A 22,365-nucleotide genomic window follows, 5' to 3' on the forward strand; every position below is an offset into this window, starting at 1 on the left:
AAGTCATCTTACAACATTACCCTTAAAATATATGGCTCACCTTCGTGTGAAAACCAATAACGCTAATAAAGAGAGAGAGAAGAGAGAGAGAGAGAGAGAGAGAGAGAAAGAAATACATGTGCACATTAAAAATATTTAATACACTAGTGATAATACATGCACAAAGGCAAATAAGATTAATCTACAAAAATAGGTTATAAGAATAAATAGTAACAGTAAACATTAACTAAAATCAATCATATTTCAGAAAAATGCGCGAAGTTTCTTTAATTTGAGTTTCTGTGCAGCATATAATCAAGGCTGAAAATAGATCCAACTTTCAGTGGTCTCAGCATAATGCTGTATGAGCCGGCAGCCCATGGAACTCAGCCGGCCATGGTAGCTGTGTTGTTCGTTCCCAGAAATGCGATCATGGTTGCCCCCAACCCTTAAGGGAAGGCATAATTTATCAATGTGCAGCACCCCAGACTGGGGAAACTTTGAGGTCGGCAAAATAAAAAAAAAAATCATATCAATGGAAAGATAATGACACGATATTTACACTATAAATAAAAAATTCTAAAAAATTTCCCTACCTTCCACAACAAGTTGAAAATTACTATTTACAACCCCTTATGGAGCCTCATTTACAAGACAGTCGTCAATTTTACCAACTTATATATGTTTTTTCTAATAAATAAATTTATTGTATCTTGTAAATTATTATTGCTGCACTCACAATATCAAAACAGATAAGAAATAAAAGCAGTAACAAATTTTTGCATATTTGCTGAAAAATATTCCACATAAATTCTATTTAAGGAAGATTCCATAACTTTTCTTTTACTTTTACATGCAGCCATCAATCCTGGACTTTCTTGAATGCCTTTGGTAGATAAAGACTTCCTCATCTTGAGAAGGCCAGGAGTCCTTCTCGCTAAGACAAAGACAACTGCGAAGATGGAGAGAGAGGAGCCAAGGTTGAAAAGTCTCAGAAACAGATCCTTAAGTAAAATAGCCAGAGTCTGATAACAGAGGAAGAAGAAGACGAAAAGATGCTTTCTCTTCATCCAAGGCTGATGAAAGAGATCTTCTTCCCAGCTGGCGGGTCTTGAGCGAGTGGTGAAAGAAGTTCCGGACTGGGCCGATATCGTGCGGGACCTATCGCGATTTGAAGAAGTCGTGGCTAAATTGCGAAGGACATCAGAAGTTGAAGCGGTAGTTGTGCGTCATGATGTACAACAGGAGCGGCGTCAACACAAGAAGACTTTGAAGCGATCCCGAGAGTGCGCGGAGGCGTCATGGCGTGGGCGCCGGAGGCTCCGTGGCAAGACACGAGAAGAGTTTCAGCGTGGCGCCGCGTCAAGGCTGGAGTGCGCGCGGCTTTAGCCAAGGTGAGGCGTGGCGTGAGAAGCGCCGAAGCGCTTTCACCAGCGTGTCAAGAGAAAAGTCCAACTCCTCAAATCAGGAAGGCGATTAGAAGCCACTTAACACTTCTAGGCGACAGGCGAAGCCCCAAAACATCTAGCAGGCGAGGAAGACGCGAAGCAGGAGACGAAGGTGGTCTGTACCTCTTAACAGGCAGTTTCAATCTTTGTGACGAGGCCTGTCATTTAAGGTTCATGAGCATCCAGCTGTTGTTGCAAACCCAACAAAATCTGACGCGTTGGAAGCAACTCTCTCAGGGAAGGGGGCTGAACCTGCAGAAGAAGGGGCGTTAGATGTATACTTCCTTCTCACAGGGAAGAAGCTCTAGCCTTGCCCTTAGCACGACTGGGGGTCGAGTAGCGTCATCATCCGAAAAACACTTTATTCTCTTCTCATGGGGAGGAATATCGCACTTAACTTTCTGGGGAAGAGCATAAAACGTCTAGGGAAGAGGACGTGGAAGCGCCCTCTCCTCTGCTTCTTAAGAGGGCGGGAGTCCAACCGAGCTCCAACCGAGGGCGGGAGGACGTGTCGGGAGGACAAGCAATCCTTCAGGATGCGTGCCTGTGCACGATCCCTGTAGCCTGGGTAGTGTCATCAGGACCTGCCAAGGGACGCCAGATCGTTGGAAGCCCCATAACCCTCATGCAAGAAACTTTGACACGCCCCCTCCCTGGTCCTGGGAGTTCGACAGAGGTCCAGGCCCAGAGGCAATATAGGCCGATCTGACGCCCCTCCACAACACTAGGGCACTAGCACTAACACTTTGCGTTTGAATTGCATTCACTTTAGTTTCAAGAGCACGCATTGACTCCAACACGAGCCAGGGTATTACCTGCAGCAACATACTACAGGGTTAGTACTAATATTTACTACAGGGTTACTAGTAGGAGAAAACCCTGACTGTCCATCTAAGGATGCACGTCTACCAACTAGCTCTTGGAGGAAGATCTCCCTCAACCTATCACGCTCCAAATTACGCATATAGGCTTCATATTTCTTCCATTCACTCCTCAGATAATCCCTCATTCATTATACCGATTATCATAGAGCATTGAACACCCTTACATATCATACATAAAGTGTGAGGAACTATCAAAGTCTTCCGATGGCCTCACCTTACACCACCCAAGCTACAGACTCAATAGCTAGAGGTAAGACATCTTAATTATAAGAAAGTCAAAAGCAAAATAAAAACGGTCCACAAAGAGCCATGCCAAGTCACAGATCCAGTCAAATACCAAAAACAACCAAAATACTTATGACAACAAATTTGAAATCCAAATGGCGGAGGAACTGACAACAGGTGTTGACAGTCTGGCGACAGAGAAAATCTAAATAGAAAATGGGAATGGTTCACAGATACCCGCCCCAGCTGGCGGGAATGTGTATAACCACCTGCCCGGCCAGCATCATTGCCGCGAATTTTGAAATTCTGTCGGACTTCGGAGAATACAGCTATATATATATCTGACAGGTGTCTCATGAACAAAATATACATTTATGTTTATCTTTCTATCAACCACTCCCCCTTTCTTTCTATCTATCTATCTATCCATCTGTCACATTCTACAAGTATCCTTTGGAGTAAAGAGAGAGAGAGAGAGAGAGAGAGAGAGAGAGAGAGAGAGAGAGAGAGAGAGAGAGAGAGAGAGAGAGAGAGAGACTCTTTGCCCAGGTGCTAATTCCCTTGAAGGTCAATACTGTATGTCCATATGTCAAGATGATTGACAATTGCTCCTTCATCCGTCCCCTGAGTCAGATACAGAAAACTACTGGGGGAAAACAATTATTGAACTATAATCTTATCTAATTTAGTATATTTTCCTTAACAAATTGTATTTTGCTGTGTTTACATTAACCTTTAACGCCGAATGGGCGTATTTTACGTTGGACAAAAGCCCGTCGGTGCCAAGTGGACATAAAATATGTCGACTTCTAAAAATTTTTTTAAATATTCGCAGAAAAAACTTATAGCCCTCGTTTAAAAATTAAAATACCCTAGCCCTCGTTTGCGAAAATTTGAAATCATGCACCTTGATGGATGCTGGGAGTTCAGATCCCGCTGTTTTTTGTCTACAAGCGTGACCCAGCTGCATCGCTGGCTGTGTTTCTTTCTTATCTAAAGAAAGCATCAGCAAACTCTGCTGAAAATCTCTAGAAATTCTTTAGTCACTTTGCACCATTTTCTATTAGCCTTTACATAAAGTTTTATATATGAAAATGTGCACAGCTCATGTAGTATACAACAAAAATAACTCATGGTTGTAGCTTATCAATTTTGACATATTTCATATAAATCACGATAAGTGCAAAATTTCAACCTTCGTCAACTTTGACTAAGCCGAAATGGTTTAAAAAATGCAATTGTATGCTAAAACTCTTACATTCTAGTAATATTCAATCATTTATCTTAATTTTACAACAAAACGAGAAGTCCTCAGCACAATATTTCGATTTATGGTGAATTTATGAAAAACTTTCCTTACGTCCGTTACTAACTCTGCTGAAAATCTCAGAAATTCTTTAGTCACTTTGTCATAATTTTTGCACTGTTTTGTATTAGCCGTTACATAAAGTTTTATATATGAAAATGTGTGCAATTTCATGTAGAATACAACAAAAATAACTCATGGTTGTAGCTTTTATCAATTTTGACATATTTTCATATAAATCACGATAAGTGCCAAAATTTCAACCTTTGTAACTTTGACTCGACCAAAATGGTCGAAAAATGTAATTGTAAGCTAAAACTCTTACATTTCAGTAATATTCAATCATTTACCTTCATTTTGCAACAAACAAGAAGTCTCTGGCACAATATTTCGATTTATGGTGAATTTTTGAAAAACTTTTTTCCTTACGTCCGGCAAGACTAACTGCTGAAAATCCTCAGAATTTCTTTTAGTCACTTTTGTCGTAATTTTTGCAATCGTTTATATTAGTTGTTACATAAAATTTTATAGCAACAAAAAATAACTCATGGTTGTAGCTTTATTAGTTTTTTGAAATATTTTCATATAAATCATGATAAATGCAAAATTTCAACCTTGGTCAACTTTGATTCGACGAAATGGTGAAAAATGCAACTGTAAGCTAAAACTCTTACATTCTAGTAATATTCGATCATTTATCATTTACCTTCATTTTGCAACAAACGGAAGTCTCTGGCACAATATTTCGATTTATGGTGAATTTTTGAAAAACTTTTATTTTACGTCTGTGCATTATGAATTCATGCACCATTTTGTGATAATATTTCTCTGTGTTGCTTGATCGTTTACAATTTGTTATATACCAAAATCATTGCAATTTAGTGTACAACACAACGAAAAAAATAGCTCATTAGCTTTAAAAGTTTTGCTCACAGAGCAGTGCATACAATTATATATGACATTTTTTTTTGACTGTCATATATTCCAATATTCATATATGATAATGATTTTTTCATTTCTGATGGTTGCATACTAAATTCAAGCAATGAGAAAAAGGAGCCAAAAATGAACTCTTAATCTAATAACTAAAGTGTGCTGTGATTTTTTGAAAAAACTTTTTCTTTCGCTTGAGGCTAACTCCCAAACCCCGCTGACATACAGCAGACACTTTTGTAAACAGAGCTCTCGCGTTTAAGGGTTAATATTAATATTTGCAAAGTAGTAAATCATTTATCATATAAAAACAAATAAACATACATATTACATGTGCATAAAAAATTCTCTTATCTCAGTGGGAGGAAGAGAGAGAAAGAGAGAGAGAGACACACACACACACACACACACACACACAAAAATACAACTCACACACTAGTGACAGTACATACCAGGCATCAAGCTGCAAGCTTTGTCAATGGCTACTTCCAACTCCTTTGGCCAAGAGCTGCCGTCATGGAGAGAGAGAGAGAGAGAGAGAGAGAGAGAGAGAGAGAGAGAGAGAGAGAGAGAGAGAGAGAGAGAGGTGAACATAATTTTTTTATACAGTACATATTAAGATGATACATAACCGATTGATGCTGAGGGACTTTCCTTTAACATTTGATTGATATTTTACTGTTTTTGCATTCCTGTAATATTAATATTTGAAAATTAGTATATAAATTATATTTATCATATCATACAAAAAGATACACGTAATTAGTGAATACTGCTCTACGAAAAATCTGCAAATTAAATTTCCCACAATATATTTGGGGATATGTTTCTAGAAAAAACGAATGACTGAATCCAAAATACTGAACTGCAATCTAGCTGGGTCCACTGTATTGTACTACCATACACGAGATACAAAATGTGCATAGAACTACTGACCTAGGCTAGCCTAGGTAAGTTACACTCACAGTATCCATTAGCAAAAGTCAATTAAATAGGCTATTAAAGCTGTATTTAAGATAAATGCACTTAATAGTTCAGATGCTTACATTTTCAGACCCTGATCCCAGAAGTTAAATGAAAAGGTGATGCTTAATCAAATATGTCCATAGAAAGGTTCCTACAATTTAGACAAATGACCAGCCATGGTTTGATGATATATGCAGACAAGCCTAGTATGACAGACCAACCAACCTATGGAGTCGATTGTTCAAATGAAAATTACACACCATTTTTATTCAGTCTCGCCATGCTGTGAATAGAGCATATCATACAGCCGAGAGAAATTACAATCATTCATTTGAAGAGGAAATTAAAGAAATTACTCAGCCTCAACTGGTGGTGGACCAAACTGGCATCATCTATCTTTTGGCTCATGCTCATCTTCCATTCTACCACTACTAACAGATGATGGTAGATAGGTTACTGGTCCTTGGGAAAAGGCTGAACTGCTTCATCAAGCTTTTGAAGCTAAACAATCAGCTGAGGATGTCCCTCTCCCTGATGTGTCATCCTGATCCTCTTCTTACAAAATTTGCATTTTCGGTCTAGGGATGTTAAGAAAAATCTGGATAATCTTGATAATTGGGGTGGAAAGACCTGATGGTTTCTTCCCGCTGTTATTTTTAAAACATTTCTAGCTTGTTGTCTCAAGTTTAGCAGATTCTATAGGTTTTTATGTCTACACAGTATCTTTGCAGATGAGCCGCAAGCTTAGCAATTCAGTGCCTGTTCCAAAGAGTGGCACATCTGCAGACTGCAGTAACTAAAGGCCAATCTCTATTCTCCTAGTGTTCCAAGTTGCAGAAAATCTTTATTTTTAATCTGTTATAAAAATATGCTGAATCTAAAGGATTGTTAGTTGATAGCCAATGTGCATATAGTAACCTAAAAATCACCGCTAACCGAAAATCGGTGATGTCTATCCTTTTTCAGCGACTTTGGGCTTATCAGCTCAAAAGCCAATTTTTCGTTACTGGCACCTTTGTTAGGTATGATAGCGCCAATACCCCATTATCAGCGCTAATAAGCAGAAATCGGTGATTTTCGCGCCAAAATTGCTGAATTTTGTCATTAGACAAGCACCATAAAACCGATCGCCATTAACCGGGGACTGCCTGTACAAGGGAACCTTGATAAAGTTTGAGTGCAGAGTAAGTCAGACAGATTTCAGTGCTGCTTTCGATTTAGTACATCACAAGGCACTTATTTATAAACTTCAGAATCTCTCGGAGGCGGATATGTTTTAGGATTATTTCATGATTTCCTTACAGGTAGGGCAGCAGTTTGTCGCTGTGGATGGAATCTTCAGTGAACCAAGACCTATTGAGTCTGGAGTTCCATAGGCAGTGTTCTTGGTCCACTGTTATTTTTAGTGTATACAAATGACATGGTTGTTGGTCTGGAAACAAGATTGTTCAGTATGCCAACGATGCAACACTTGTGGGTGTAGTGAAGTCTCCACTTTTGAGAAATGAAACTGCCCCAGCCTCAATCGGGACATGGACCAGATCAGGAATGGTGAGTTGGTGGGGTATGAGGCTGAACTCTAGTATAAAGAAAACACTATTGATTACAGATCTCAACAGATTTCCACCACCTCCCTTTCAGGTGGATGGAACTTTGCTGAAAAGTCTGAAGCTTTAATTATTCTAGATAACCTCTGACTCACATCTAACTTTTGAGAAACATCTAATGAATGTTTCAGCAAATGCCACATGTTAGGTATTGTTAAATAAAACCTCATATATTTATAAGTGATAAAAATCAATGCAACCTGTTTTAGGTCATTTTGTACTCCCTTTACTAGAATACTGTTCTCTGGTGTGGATGTCTGCTTCTGCCAGAGTTTTATCTCTTTAGATAGAAGCAGTCCCCAGTTATCGGCAGCCTCGGTTTACCCGGCGATCTGGTTTTACGCTGCTTGCCTACTTGGCGATAATAACCAGATTTTTTGTCACTGATAACCAGTTATCGGTGTTGGACGCTTCTTATCGGTGGTACTGATCACGGTTTATCGGGCGCCGCTAACCAGGATCAACGCTATTATCACTGATTTTTGGTTAGCGCGATTTTTGGTTGTCGCCACGCCATCGAACGAACCCCACTGATAACCGGGACTGCCTGTAGTTATGACTTGGACCATCGACGGATGGTCTCTTTTGTCATCACTTTTTCATAAGTTGTATTTCAACAGAGATCTTTCATATTCACAATTGATCCCTGATCCCCTTTATCTGCCACGAGCAACCAAATTCAAGCTGAACAGCAGCACAATATACAAAATGCCTTGTTGTGAACTCCTCTGTTCCAGGGTCCTTTATTCTCACACCATTGGACTGTGGAACAGCCTCCCAGGGGAAGTCGTGCACTGAGCATTACAACCTAATACTATTCTCCTTGCACTTTAATACTTTTTATCTATTTGTTGATTTGTTAATTTTTTTTTAATAAGTGGGGCTCTCTTCTTTCTGTATTTCCTTACCTTGTCTTACTTCTTCCTAATGAACACCATATTCTTAGACACTTGAATTTCAAGTCAATGGCCCCTGTAGGCTTGTTCCATACAAACATGTTTCATCATTTGAATAATAATACTGTAATGGTATTTCACTATAAGTTTAGTTGACTCTAAGTATGATCACAGTGTCATGCATTATTATAACAGCACACAAGAGAATATTTTTACCAATGTTAATATTTTATCTCTAATCACCATAAAAATATTTAAAATGCAAGTTCACCCACCTAGAATGAGTCATTGCCATTTTTCTTTTTTTGCTTAGCTCAATTTATTGTGCCTTATTTCATTACAAGTTTAGTTGACTCTAAGTAAGATTATCACACACATCATAACAGTACACAAGAGAATATCTCTCATCTCATCTCTCTCTCTCTCTCTCTCTCTCTCTCTCTCTCTCTCTCTCTCTCTCTTGTAACCTATATATAGTGTACGATTGCATTTATCATTTTGGTTTGAAAGAATACCAAATGAGAAAATATAGTAAAAATATAAATGAGAATCTGCATTTTATCTTTTGGTTTAAAGAATAAAAATGAGAAAATACTGCAAAAATATAAACGACAATACTGTACTGTAGCATAAAAAGTGGGTGTGTGCGTTACAATTTATACTTCGGCGTAAACACACCTCAGTTGGTTATTTCTCTCTCTCTCTCTACCGCACCTCAATACAGGGCAGTCCCACTGCTTACCAGCAGCATCAGTTAAGAAGGCTGATCCGTTTACAGCGCTGTCTAAAGCGCCATTAACTGGATTTTGGCACTGATCTCCGGTTAGTGGCACCATTAAGCAGGTTGTTAGTGCTATTATAAGGGAACCCCCATTAACTAAGGGACTGCCTGTACTGGTCATATCCTTTATTAAAATGTGAATTAATGTGCCATAACCATAAAAACACAAAACTAAACAAGCTCTATCAAGTCAGATCTGCTAGCCTATCAACATTGGAATCCCTCAGCCACTCCCAGACACAGGAACTACAACCCAGCACCACCCACCTTCCAAAACAACCCTTCTCTACTGAGATTTCTCACATTGCCTTGCCCCCTCCTCTCCAACGGTGCCAAGCCCATCTGACTATCCCAACTCCCCACCTTGAAACTATCAAGGCTTCCACCCTCAAACCCTTTATCAGTCAGTCTCAGAGTAGGCAGTGTTACTGGCATTGTCTTTTACTCAGAGCATTGCCAGCCAACAAAGGGTGGTTTTTTCAAACATTTAAAATTCATATATATCATATATATCTTGGGGCCTTGAAGCCTGGTCCAGGTGTGTCGGATAATGTTGGGTTCGGATGGTGGTAATCCGGATAATTAAGAGATTACTGAGTAATCCTCAATTATTCATATTACCATTACAGTATCCCACACTTGACATTATCCTACACACCGGACCAAGGCCCCAAGATGATATATATATAAGTAAATTTTTAAAAAACTACCCTCTGATGGTTGGCAATGCTGCACAGCCTCACTAAGATGGTGGTAGAGTGCCACTGCCATCATTGAGAAAGGACTTTTGGGGGGGTGAGGGGCCTTAGAAATTTCAAAGGTGGGTGGGGCCGGATGCTGGGCTATGGGAGAGGAGGGACAGTGTGGAGAGAGGGAGAGAAAAAGAGGAGGGACAGTGTGGAGAGGAGAGAAAAATAAAATTTTTATAATAAATAAAATAGTTTACATATACTTACCAAGATAATTACATAGCTATAGTTTCTACTTTAAGTAGCTCAAAGAATTCAAAATTCATGGTAATTATACTTTTTGTTTTGGGTGTGGGTATACTGCCTGCCACTATCGGAGAAGAATGAGTACAAGCATGTTAAAGAGAGCTCCATTTGTTTATGCTCTATGTCCATGAGAGGGGAGGAGGGAGGGCTCCAATTATGTAATTATTTAGTAAGTATATATAAAACTTTTTTTAATATAAAAACGTCATTTTTATATAAGTAATTTGCAAATAATTACATAGCTGAATCCCACACTGACTGGAGGTGGGATGAATGGACATTAACTACCCCAAAAAACTCTGATATGGAGAAAATTTGGATAGAACATTGAGCTAGCATCTTGAAATGCTCGTTGTAACCTTACCTGGTGAAGGAGCAACAGCAGATTTCGGGTACTGCCTCTGGCTGCAGCTCCTCTTGACCTGTAGCGGCGTGGTGGTAGAGCCAAGGGTTGCCTCTCCTTGAGTGGGTGCTTTGCAAAGTAGGAGGTTAATCGCAGGTTGCCAAAGCTAACAATCCAAAAGGGTCACATAAATGTATATGTGGATATGCCTGCCTGGGCACAGTACAATAACACAACAAAAGACCAGATAAAATCAACTCTACACCACACGAAATTTTAGCCAAAACCATAATCAAAAACAGATTGGTGACACTCACTATTCAGTGTTAACCAGACTTCCCAAGAAGTGCAACTATCCTTATTCAAGGAAGTGGATAGAGGAAAAGAAAGCTTCCTCCTATCCTTCACCCCTGTACCATGCCAGCTGTGAAGAACGGACGTAAGTACTGCATTTTCATACACCGTTTCAATGTCCTGTAAGAAAAACATGGCAAACACTGACTTGCACCTCAAAATGTTGCTTGCAAAATTGAAAAAGAGGCAGATTACGTCTGAAAGCCAAAGATGTTACCACGGCTCTTATTTCATGAGCCTTTACTTTACACAAGAGTAGTAAATCATCTTGAACTCCCGAGCGTTAGCTTTGAAATCACGGATCTTAAAAAGAATGATAATGCATTCCTGGACAAAAGGACAGCTGGGGTTTTTCACAGAACACCAAAGATTAGGGGCTGAACCTCTAAGGTTTTGGTTCTTTGAAGAAGGTATACTCTCAAAGTTCTTAGAGGACAAAGGAATTTCTCTTGATCGGATGGACCTAGTGCTTCTGACAGGCTCTTGATTGAAAAGGGGCGAGGCCAAGGGGTTGGCGGTTCCCTAATTCTGGCCAAAAATCCAAAATTAGAGTATACAATATTTGCCTTGTGAGAAACCTATCCCTTTATCGTGGCATGAAGCTCGCTGGCTCTCTTGGTTAGCCAGTGCCATCCAAGAATAATATCTTCTTCTTCGTCAGATTCAGTGACGATGAATCAAAAGGTTCAAGCAGCGGCCTGACAGCCAGTTGAGGACCATGTCAAGTTCCAGCGACTCCCAAGGGTTTTGCTTTCTAACTAGTATTCAAATGTTTGATTAAATCTTTGATGTCTCGATTTGATGACAGGTCTACTCCTCTATGTTTTGAATACTGAACTCAACATCGCTCTGCAGCCCCTTGATGGTAGATGTTGTGAGTCCTTCGATGTTCTAGATGTAATAGAAAATCTGCGATTTGGGCTACAGACGTTTGAGAAGAGAATGTTTAGCTCCAGGCACCACTTCCGGAGAAAACTGCCACTTGGCTTGGTAGACTGCAGAGGAAGATTATGCTTCACTTGTAATAACCTCTGCGCCTTCATGAAAATCTTTTGCTCTGACAAAGCTCCTGACAGTCTGAAGCCTGTCAGCAGCAGTGGATAACCCTAGATGGAATCGGAGGAAATGCGGCTGTTTGAGAAGATTTCTCTCTGAAAGTACCCTTGGGAAGTCCATTAAAAAGGCTCAGCAAATGGGAACCACTCTTTGTGTGGCAAAAGGGAGCGACTAAGGTCATTGACACGTTGTTGCGTGCATTGAACTTTTTAACACTTCCTCGCCATGCTGAAGGGAGGGAAGGCGTAAAAATCGAGGTTTGATCAGTCCTGCAGCATGACATCGTTGCCCATGCTTGCGGGTCGGGCGGGAACAATACAACAGAAGATGTGGTTCCTTGGCGTCATAAACAGGTCTATCGACTGACTTTCCCCACAGCTTCCCACATATTTCCTCTTTACTTAGCGTCCCTGTCGATGAGACCATCCAGATGATCTTGGACCGTGTGTATAGGGACCCCACCACCTTATCCTGAACATCCTGAGCATGCCCTCCATGCCCAACTGGAAATATGCATCAAAAGGCCCCTTTCTCCAACCATCGGTAGCCATATGTACACCCAGATCGGCCAGGGGTGGCAATGGGTTCTCCCTTGAGTCCTCTTTGCCAATTTCTATATGGGCACTTTTAATGGGCAAAGGTATGGTTTGTCACCAGCCAAGGATATGCGTGCGCGCTACGCCAGCGATACCTTCGTCAACGTCAGTCGCAAGAGGATAGAGGACCTGAGCGTGCTTTCCACAACCATAGCTGCCTCAGTTTCACTGGTCGAACCATAGCCAAAACTTCCCTCCCCTTCGCCAGCGTCCTTGTATGCACAGAGAGGCCTCTTTCTCTGAGGTCTACGAGCGCCTGCGAACCTGGGCACGATGTATGGGCAGGGGCGGCGAGTGCCCCAAGAGCCTCGCGCTCTACCATCCCAGCGCCCTCACGTCAGGAGGCCCTCTCACATTGCTCCTCCTGGAGCGACAAACACGAAATAACTGTATGTAGCTAGACCCTCATCGATAATGGACACCCAAGCAGAATATAGAAGAGTCTATCAAGGTGAACATCAATAAATGGTACCATCAGGAACCTCGCGATGCTCCTGGGCATCAAGCTCTTCTGCCGGACATTCACCGCCGTAAAAGAGAAGACAGGCGTGCCTCAAAACATCATCGAGAGCAATATCAGGCCCGTGGCTCAACAGATACTCATCTGGTTATTTATTACAAAAGGCAAAATGATGAACAGCCTGGTAATGCATAAGAACCCAGGAAATCAACAGGAATATTTGAAGAAAACCAACGTGGTATTTACTCATGCCCGGTATAAGTGTTGTGGTGTAGAATAGATAGGGAAATTAAATAGAAAAAAGAGAGAGAGAGAGAGAGAGAGAGAGAGAGAAAGAGTTAAAGAAAAAGTTAGAGAGAGAAGGAGAGAGAAATAAGAGTAAAAGAGAGGCAAAGAACACAGTGATAACGGCCAAATGCTGTTGTGTCGTGTTATCAATATAAGATGTTTACATTGCAGTATATCGTATTTAAACCATAAAAACAGTTGTAAAAATGAGAAATAATGGCCTCGCGATTGAAGCCAAGCAAAACATGAGTCAGCACAGTCTAAATGCTTACAACAGCTGATTCTATAGCCCCGCCTTCTCCGGAAGGTGTTTTCGTGGAAGTTCCAGGAATTTGGGGTTGACCCAAGTGATATACTTCTTCAACCTCCAATCAATTATGTGTGGGAGGGTCTTTCCCACACCCTCCTAAGATCACCTCCTATCAAGTCCTCTAAGGAGAGATTTGAATCACACCCACTACAGTCCTTCCAATCAGCTACTTGAAGGGGAGGCCTTGCTGATTAATCCTTCCAATAAGGCTAGAAGGAGGTGGAGATTTACAGATAGCAAGTTTCCTGAGGGTTCAACGAGTGAGAGACCGACGAGGAGACCAGAGTCAGAACTGTGTCCTTCAAGGGAGAGTACTTCTCCCAATCGCTTCCGTGTTCCCCATATAGACTGATTCAAGAGTGATTCGTTTCTATCATTGTAACTTGTTAATTTTGTACTGATCTTTATAATATTAAGTACTAATTAAAGTGAAGAAATTACCGATCTCGTCTCTATACGCCTTTCTGAGAGATATCAATATTTAAAAGGAATAAATATACAAAGATAGCACATCATCCGCGAAGCGATCTGAAGGACACCTCGAAAGAAACCAAGGTAAGAAGAGAAAGACTAAAATCTATGCAAACATATAACGAAGGACGTAAGAACGATAAAAATAAAACCATTACAATTGGTGGCAGCTAAAGTGGATCCAGAAGGCGAGACGAAACAAACGAACATTAATGAAATTATCAGTGCAATTATTTAAGTTACAGTGAAACGAAATTCTACAAAACGAACTTAGATTTTTTTACGACGACGAACAAAATATATCAGAAGAAATAAAAATACTCCAGCGAATAGCAGCTTACAACAAGAACGTCGAGTGTGAATAAAACAGTTTAGTGCGTCCCGAAGCCAAAAACATTTTGAACTGTTACCGTCAACAAATTGAGCAAGACGCCGACAGCGATAATAAGCCCAGTGTTAGCGACATTGCATCGAGTGATTGAAGAAAAACAACGTACAAACTTTCAACAAGATTCCGAAAGCGGAAAACCACAGCGGAAAAACAACGCAGACATAGTGATCCGACAGCGAAACATTCACCACTCGAATGAACAACATTTAGCGATATCACGATATCAACAACACAACACAGTAAGGAATTTACTGTCCACTCTCTCTCTCTTAATAAATAAGTGAAGATATATTTTTTTTGCATCTTGCTATAAGATTGAAAATTAAGAAAACTCTCTCTAGTGAATAAAATTCTTTTTGCATAAATACCAGCATTACTCTCTCTATGATAAATTAATTATTTAGTAAATAATTTAGATAGGGAATTAGCTATTTTTTACTCGGTTGGTGATGATTATTTGAGAAGTTATATATGTAATTTTGTGTACTTATTATAATGAATTTTAATGATATGATGCCCAATTTCATATAAGAATTTATTTTGAGTATTGAAAAAGGTTTTAATTGTGCACTTGAACTCAATAGAGAATTTAATTTTTTTGTGTGACAATTTGACAAATTGTTTTTAATCTTGGTACAATATAACGAAAATTTTTTTTTGATTGATGTACTCTGAGTGAAAATTTTTTTTTTGTGTGTGGACATGCAACGAGTATTTGATGAATTACTGAACACTGTTAGACATTCACATTACGATTTAAGACCGTCGACAATTAGACGAAGTCGAATTTCAAGACTAAATTCCCACTCCGCTGTAGTGCAAGGAAATACTAACAATAATAACACAAATAACCAGAACCAAAATAGTGTTAATCATTCTAATACTACTAACAATAATAATAATAGTAACAATACTAATAATACTAATAATACTCGCACATTACAATTTTTTAATATGAACCAGGCGGCCGTCATAACAACCGCCACACGCTTCTGTGGACAGGTGGATGATTCCAATCCTGACAAAAGCAGACTCGAAGCCTATACTGTAAATCATTGGCTAGCAGATGCAGATAGTCGTATAATTTCAGGGGGAATAACAGATGAAAGAGCTAAGATAAATGAAGCCTTGTTGCTCGTCAGCTCAGAACATGGAGACGCACATAAAACTTTGAATTCCACAAGTTTTAGCAAACTTAATAACTATGTAGAATTTAAAGAAATTTGTTTATCACTCTGGGAACCAGTAAATCAGACTGACGGTTTATATAACCTAACTAGATTTCTTAACCCACAATATAAAACAATTGCTAATTTGTACGCAAGCGTGGAGAATGCAATAGAGAAAATAAGCGAAGATTTAGAGAAGACAGGTATTACTATAGGAGACAAGGATCAGTTTGGGGCTAGTGCCCAGAAATTAGTTGAGCTACGGCATGTATTAAATTACGTGTCATTTGGAACCATATATAATATTCTTGGAGAAGAGGAAAAGAAAGCTTTCAGAAAAATAAAACTTGATCCCAGAAAAACAAGCCTTCAAACATTGAAGACAATGAGAGAAGAAATCCAAAGGAAAGAGATAAATCTATCCAAGGAATTCATTGGGAACAACAGAAGCACAAAATGAAAGGAAAGTCAGAAATAATAATCCTAATTTTAAACTGAATAATAAATTCTATGATAATTCCAGACAAGCAGGAAATAGACCAAATACCTTCCAAGGGAAATATGCCCAAAATACTAAAAGAAAATGGAATCCAGATCAAAGGGGAAGAAACAATCTAACAAAGAGTGGACCACACAAACCTTATAGATATGGTCAAAACTCAAACACAAACACTTCAACCCAAGTGAACTATTCCGCTCAGGGGCGAGACCCAAGACAGCCTGTGAAAACTGCGGGTATACAAATCATTTTACAAATGAGTGTAGAAAACCTAGAATCTGCACGGTTTGTAAGAAAATAGGACATTTAACAAAGAATTGCTGGTTTAAAACACAAGAAGGAAATAAAGAAATAGTTGAATTAAGTAGTAACCGCTCAACATCAAATAAGTCTTCAAATCAATGACAATTTATCCCTACACAGAATACCACAAGAAAGTCCCTTCAAGAAGATAAATTAAGAGAAGAATTAGCAAATAGGAGAAGTGAAGGTTCATCCGCACTATCCATATTGCAGAGTAAAGAAGTTGTATTTTCCATGGATGAAGAAGAAATAATCAGAAAGGATTTACCTATCATTAAAATTCCAATACAGAATAAATTATGTACTGTCCTTATGGATTCAGGTAGTACTGTAAGCATAATTGATAAACACACATTAACAAGTTACTTAGGCGTTAAAGAAACGCTAATTCAGGGTCAAAGCAAGATAATAAAAGGAGTAGCGGGTAAACAGATAAAAAGTTTAGGCAATGTGAACTTAGAAATAGACCTTTCGTCACATAAAACTGTTGAAAGTTTTATAGTTCTAGAAGAGACAGGTTCTTTCCTGCACAGGTGTTGTTCTCATATAAATTAATGAAGAAATGTGGAATTATACTGAATTGCCGAGAAGGAAGAATTAACCTTACACAAGATAATAAAAAGAGCGTATGCTTTACGCTTGAAGAAGAAAAGTTTCACCCAAATCTGATCAATTTGTCTGAGACGACTTCAACAAGCGACAAAGATATACAGAAAATAACCTATCATCAAGAGAACAATCAAATTAAAATGAATGGTAACGGAAAGGAGGAATTTCCACAATTACAGACTAGAAAGTTAAGATGTGCACATCCAGAAATTATACCCTCCAACAAAAGAAGTGACCCAGAAATAAATAAAGGTGATCTCCAGTGTTCTGAATATGACAAGGAACAAGACATTTATGAGGATAATTATGCAGAGATAAATACAGAACATTATAGCAATGTAGTAATCAGCTATGATAATGAAGGGAAATTAGTAAATGAGGTACTGTTGTTAAACAAAATAAATAAAGTAGATATAAATGATATAATAGCAGTAACTGAAGAAACTAGTATAGATGCAGAACATTGTTACTTTGCAGAAACAAAAGATGAGGAAGTATGTTGTGTAAGCACTGCTGATGATAATAAAGTACAATTAATACTAAACAGACAGGTAATTTTGCATCCAAAGTGTTTAACAAAAATACATCTAAGGGGAAAAGAAGAGATAGGAGTTAAAGATGTTCTTTTACTAAATGAAGAGTTACCAGAATTTGTCAGAATGGATAATTCTTTAGTCCACATGAAGGGTGATACTTGTGAAGTTTATGTCCAGAACTACTCAGATAACAAACTAACACTTTATGCAGGCATTATCTTTTGTAAAGGAATACCTATTAACAATCCATTACTAACATTAGAAGAAGAAGCATTTTTCTCTGTAACTGGTCAAACATCTGAATTAAGCAAAGAAGTGAATAAAACAGATTTTCCAGAAAACAAAGATAGATTAATTCAAGTATTAGAAAAATACAGAGATGTAATAGCAATAGAAGGAGATAAATTAGGTAGAACAAATGTCCTAAGGCATAAAATTGTATTAGATGATGGAACAAAACCATTCTTTATTCCTAATTACAGATTACCAATAAGCCAAAGACCCATAGTTGATAATTTGATAGAAGAAATGAAGAAAGATGGGGTAGTCATTCCTTCTAAATCTCCATATAATTCTCCATTACTACTTGTTCCAAAGAAAGATGGAAATTGGAGACTTGTGATAGACTATAGAAAGTTAAATTCCAACACCATCCCCGATAGAATGCCAATGCCAGTGATTCAAGATATGTTAGCTCAGTTAGGAGGTGCAAGGATATTTTCATCTTTAGATTTACTTAGTGGATACTGGCAAGTACCTTTAGACGAAGAGTCGAAACCATTCACAGCCTTCAGCACACACAAGGAACACTTGCAATTTGAAGTCATGCCATTTGGACTCACTTGGCTCCTTTAACGTTTGTTAGATTAATGCTTCAAATATTAGGGGATATAGAAAATGTTGCAGTTTACTTAGATGATGTTATCATTTTTAGCAAAGATTTAGAAAGTCACCTCAAAACATTAGAAATAGTCTTGGAAAGATTAAGAAGAGCAGGATTAAAAATCAAATTAAAGAAATGTCAATTCTTAATGAAATCTTTGGAATACTTAGGACATGTAATTAGTGAAGATGGTCTGCGAATGCAAGCAGGCAAGATAAAAGCAATAGTTGAATATCCAGCTCCTACCAATTTGAAAGCATTGAGAAGATTCCTAGGAATGGTAGGCTACTATAGACCTTTCATTAAAGGCTTTGCTACAATAGCCAAACCATTAACAGAATTAACAAAGAAAGATGTCAAATATGAATGGAATAAAGAACAAGAGACAGCTTTCCAAACACTAAAGAGTAAAATGACCAGGAATCCCGTACTAGTCTACCCAGATTTCTCCAAGGACTTTTACTTAGCCTGTGATGCATCAAGTACCGGGCTAGGGGCTGTATTATTACAAAAGGACAAAACAAGAATGAGAGCAGTATATTATGCCAGTAGAGTTTTGAATGCTGCAGAGAAAAAATTATAGCACAATAGAAAGAGAATGTTTAGCATTATACTGGGGTCTAAGGAAATTTAGACACATAATTTTAGGACATAAAGTCAATGTACTTACTGATCACAAACCAATTTGTGATTTGTTTAAGAAGAGAACTTTTACAAATAACATGAAGTTCAATAGATGGTTCATTAGTGTGTTAGAATTTGCACCAGAATTCAGATATATCCCAGGAAAATTTAATACACTAGCAGATGCATTATCCAGAGCCCAAGAAGAAACAGAGAAATGTATTACCACTAATACTTTTTGTTTTAGCTGTCAAGTGGTAGATTTAGATTTGGAAAGAGTACAAATACAACAAGGAATGGATACAGAAATCAGGCATATAATAGGACAACTAATGACAGATGAATCTTTAAAACCTGATTTTGTTTTAATCAATGGATTATTGTATAAAAGACCAACAGAGAAGAATGGTTATTCTCGACTATACATCCCGAAAACACTAATCAGAGAAGTTTTAGAACTAACACACTCATACAAGTTAGCAGGACATCCAGGAATCAAAAAGACAACTAGAATCCTAACCAGAAACTATTTTTGGCCCCATTGTAGTGAGGATGCCAAGAACTTTGTACAAAATTGTGTAGTTTGTAATAGAAATAAAGGTAACGTAAATCCAAAAGCTCCACTTGAAAAATACCCATCAGAGTTGAATCCATTTCAGGTCGTATCTATGGACTTTTTAGGTCCATTTCCTACAACTGTTAGGGGGAATAAACAAATATTAGTCTTTTTAGACTATCTAACAAGATATGTAGAGATTGTACCAGTAAGAAATAGAGATGCAATTACAGTAGCAGAAGCTCTTAAATCTAGAATTATTACGAGACATTCATGTCCCCAAGTTCTTCTTTCTGATAACGCAGCAGAATTTACTAGTGAACTTTTAAGAAAATTATGTGAATTTTATGAGATAAATAAATGTCAAATCACAGCATATAAACCAAGTTCAAATGGAGCAGTAGAAAGAACGAATCGTAAGATAAAGGATATCCTGAAAACTTTAGTTAAACCTAATACAGAAGACTGGGATTTAGCTTTGGAAGACGTACAGTTTACTAAAAACAATACTGTAAATGAGACAGTAGGAGAATCACCACACTACTTGTTATACGGATACGAGAAGAGACTACCAAATACGTTACTAGATGATGCAACACCACCCCGACATACTTATAACTACGATGACTATATTGCCTGGAAAACTAGACGTACATATGAAACGATCAAACAAACGAGGACTAGACTTAAGGAAGCTCAGAGTGTCCAAGCAAAGTACTATGACAAAAATACAGCTAAACCAAAAATTGTAGTAGGTGCTCAGGTATATGTTCAGAATCATGTTCCAGAAGGTCCTAATGTAAAAGTATCCGCAAAGTTCCAAGGTCCTTATAGGGTATTAGAAGTGTTGAAGTTAAATAAGCTAAAGATCATAAGTGAGAGTGATCTAAAGGAAAGAATTGTTCATACCAATCATGTAAAGGTAATAAAAACAGACTCTTGGTCCAATAAGAGAATAGTTGAATTATTGAAAGAAGTTGAACAGGAACCAATAAATAACAAATACAATTTAAGAAAAAGATAAATTTATGTAAAGTGTTGAACTATTAGATATAAACAATGTGTAGGCATTAAAATACCTCATGTATACAGAATATCTGATAAGGTAATGTCCATGCTTTTGATAAGACATGCGGTTCTTCTAATGGCTATCATAACACTTGGGCATAGTGAGTATTGACATTACATCAGTGCTTTGTCACTAAAATTGACATTGATAGTTTTATAAAGGAACATAAGTCCAAATATTAATAAACCCAAGAGAATTAGAGTGCATAATTATGATTTTTTGCGAAGGACATTATACCCTCATGGTAGCATATAATGGTTCATTATATCTATAACCACCAAGGTAGTTAAGTATCAAGATCCTCTAATTCTACCTTAATCAAAAAGAGGCAGATGTACTGATGTCCATAATCTCTTTCCCATGTTGATAAAGGAAAACGTACTATCTCAAATGTCAACCAAATCAATTTTGCATTAGAAGAACATGGACTCATCGATGTCATTTATTACTGATGCTCAATTATGAGATTGTATACTTTTTGGAAAGATAAAGAGTATATTTGCAACCTGACAACGTATATGAAACTACTAATGCCTATCCTTGTGTTCAAGAAATAATTGAAAACAAGAATCAAGAGACAGTACTGTGTACACAATTATCCAAACATGATTTTGTTTCATTATAGTAGAACAGTCAGTTTTTGTGTTTTCACCAAGTTCAGTAACAGCAACTATTAATTGCCATAATGTGGGTACTGAAATTAATTTCAATAATGTCCATGCTTTACAAGACTTGCAAGATTATAACCTCTAGAAATAAAAAAAACAAGCCAAGTGAAGTTAAAGAATTTAAACTGTCTCTTAGAGTTAAAACATAAATGAGTTACTTTAGTAGATGAATTTTTCTTTACAAAGAAAAATGTTTCATTATGTAATTTTTATTATGTGTAATAAAACAATTAATTTCATTTTTAACAGAAATAAAGAGGACCAATAATATACACATAATTTGCTGAATTATGTATTATTATTGGCATTGTGTGTTAAAACAATTAACCATTTTACAGTATATATGTATATGTATCTATTTGATTCATGATGTAATGTATGTGAATTTTCTATGTATATTCTTATCTCTTTTTTTTGCATTCAGTGCATTGGACACAGTTTGAATTTAAATATTTTCTTGACTGAATTTTTTGCATTAGTGCATTGACACAGTTTATGTTTAAATATATTTTGAGAATTTTGCAATCATCCATTGAAATGTGTTCCTTTTTGTCACACTGAGGGCAGTGTGAGTAGTGTGACCGAGTGATGTTGTGGTGTAGAAGGGAAATTAAATAGAAGAGAGAGAGAGAGAGAGAGAGAGAGAGAGAGAGAGAGAGAGAGAGAGAGGAGAGAGAGATAGAAAAAAAAGTTAGAGAGAGAAGGAGAGAAATAAGAGTAAAGAGAGAGCAAAGAACACAGGGATAACGGGCCAAATGCTGTTGTGCTGTTATCAATACGCTGAGATGTTTACATTGCAGTATATCGTGCTTAAGCCATAAAAACAGTCGTAAAATGGGAAATAATGCATTCGTGATTGAAGCCAAGCAAAACATGAAATGTGACAGTCTAAATGCTTACAACAGCTGATTCTATAGTCCCGCCTTCTCCGGAAGGTGTTTTCGTGTTCCAGGAATTTGGGAGAGTTGACACCTAAGTGATATATACTCTTCAACCTCCAATCAATTATGTGTGGGAGGGTCTTTCCCACACCTCCTAAGATCACCTCCTATCAAGTCCTCTAAGGAGAGATTTGAATCACACCCACTACAGTCCTTCCAATCAGCTACGGAAGGGGAGGCCTTGCTGATTAATCCCTTCCAACAAGGCTAGAAGGGAGG

This window comes from Macrobrachium rosenbergii, chromosome 8 (genome assembly GCF_040412425.1).
Source record: "Macrobrachium rosenbergii isolate ZJJX-2024 chromosome 8, ASM4041242v1, whole genome shotgun sequence".
NCBI lineage: Eukaryota > Metazoa > Arthropoda > Malacostraca > Decapoda > Palaemonidae > Macrobrachium > Macrobrachium rosenbergii.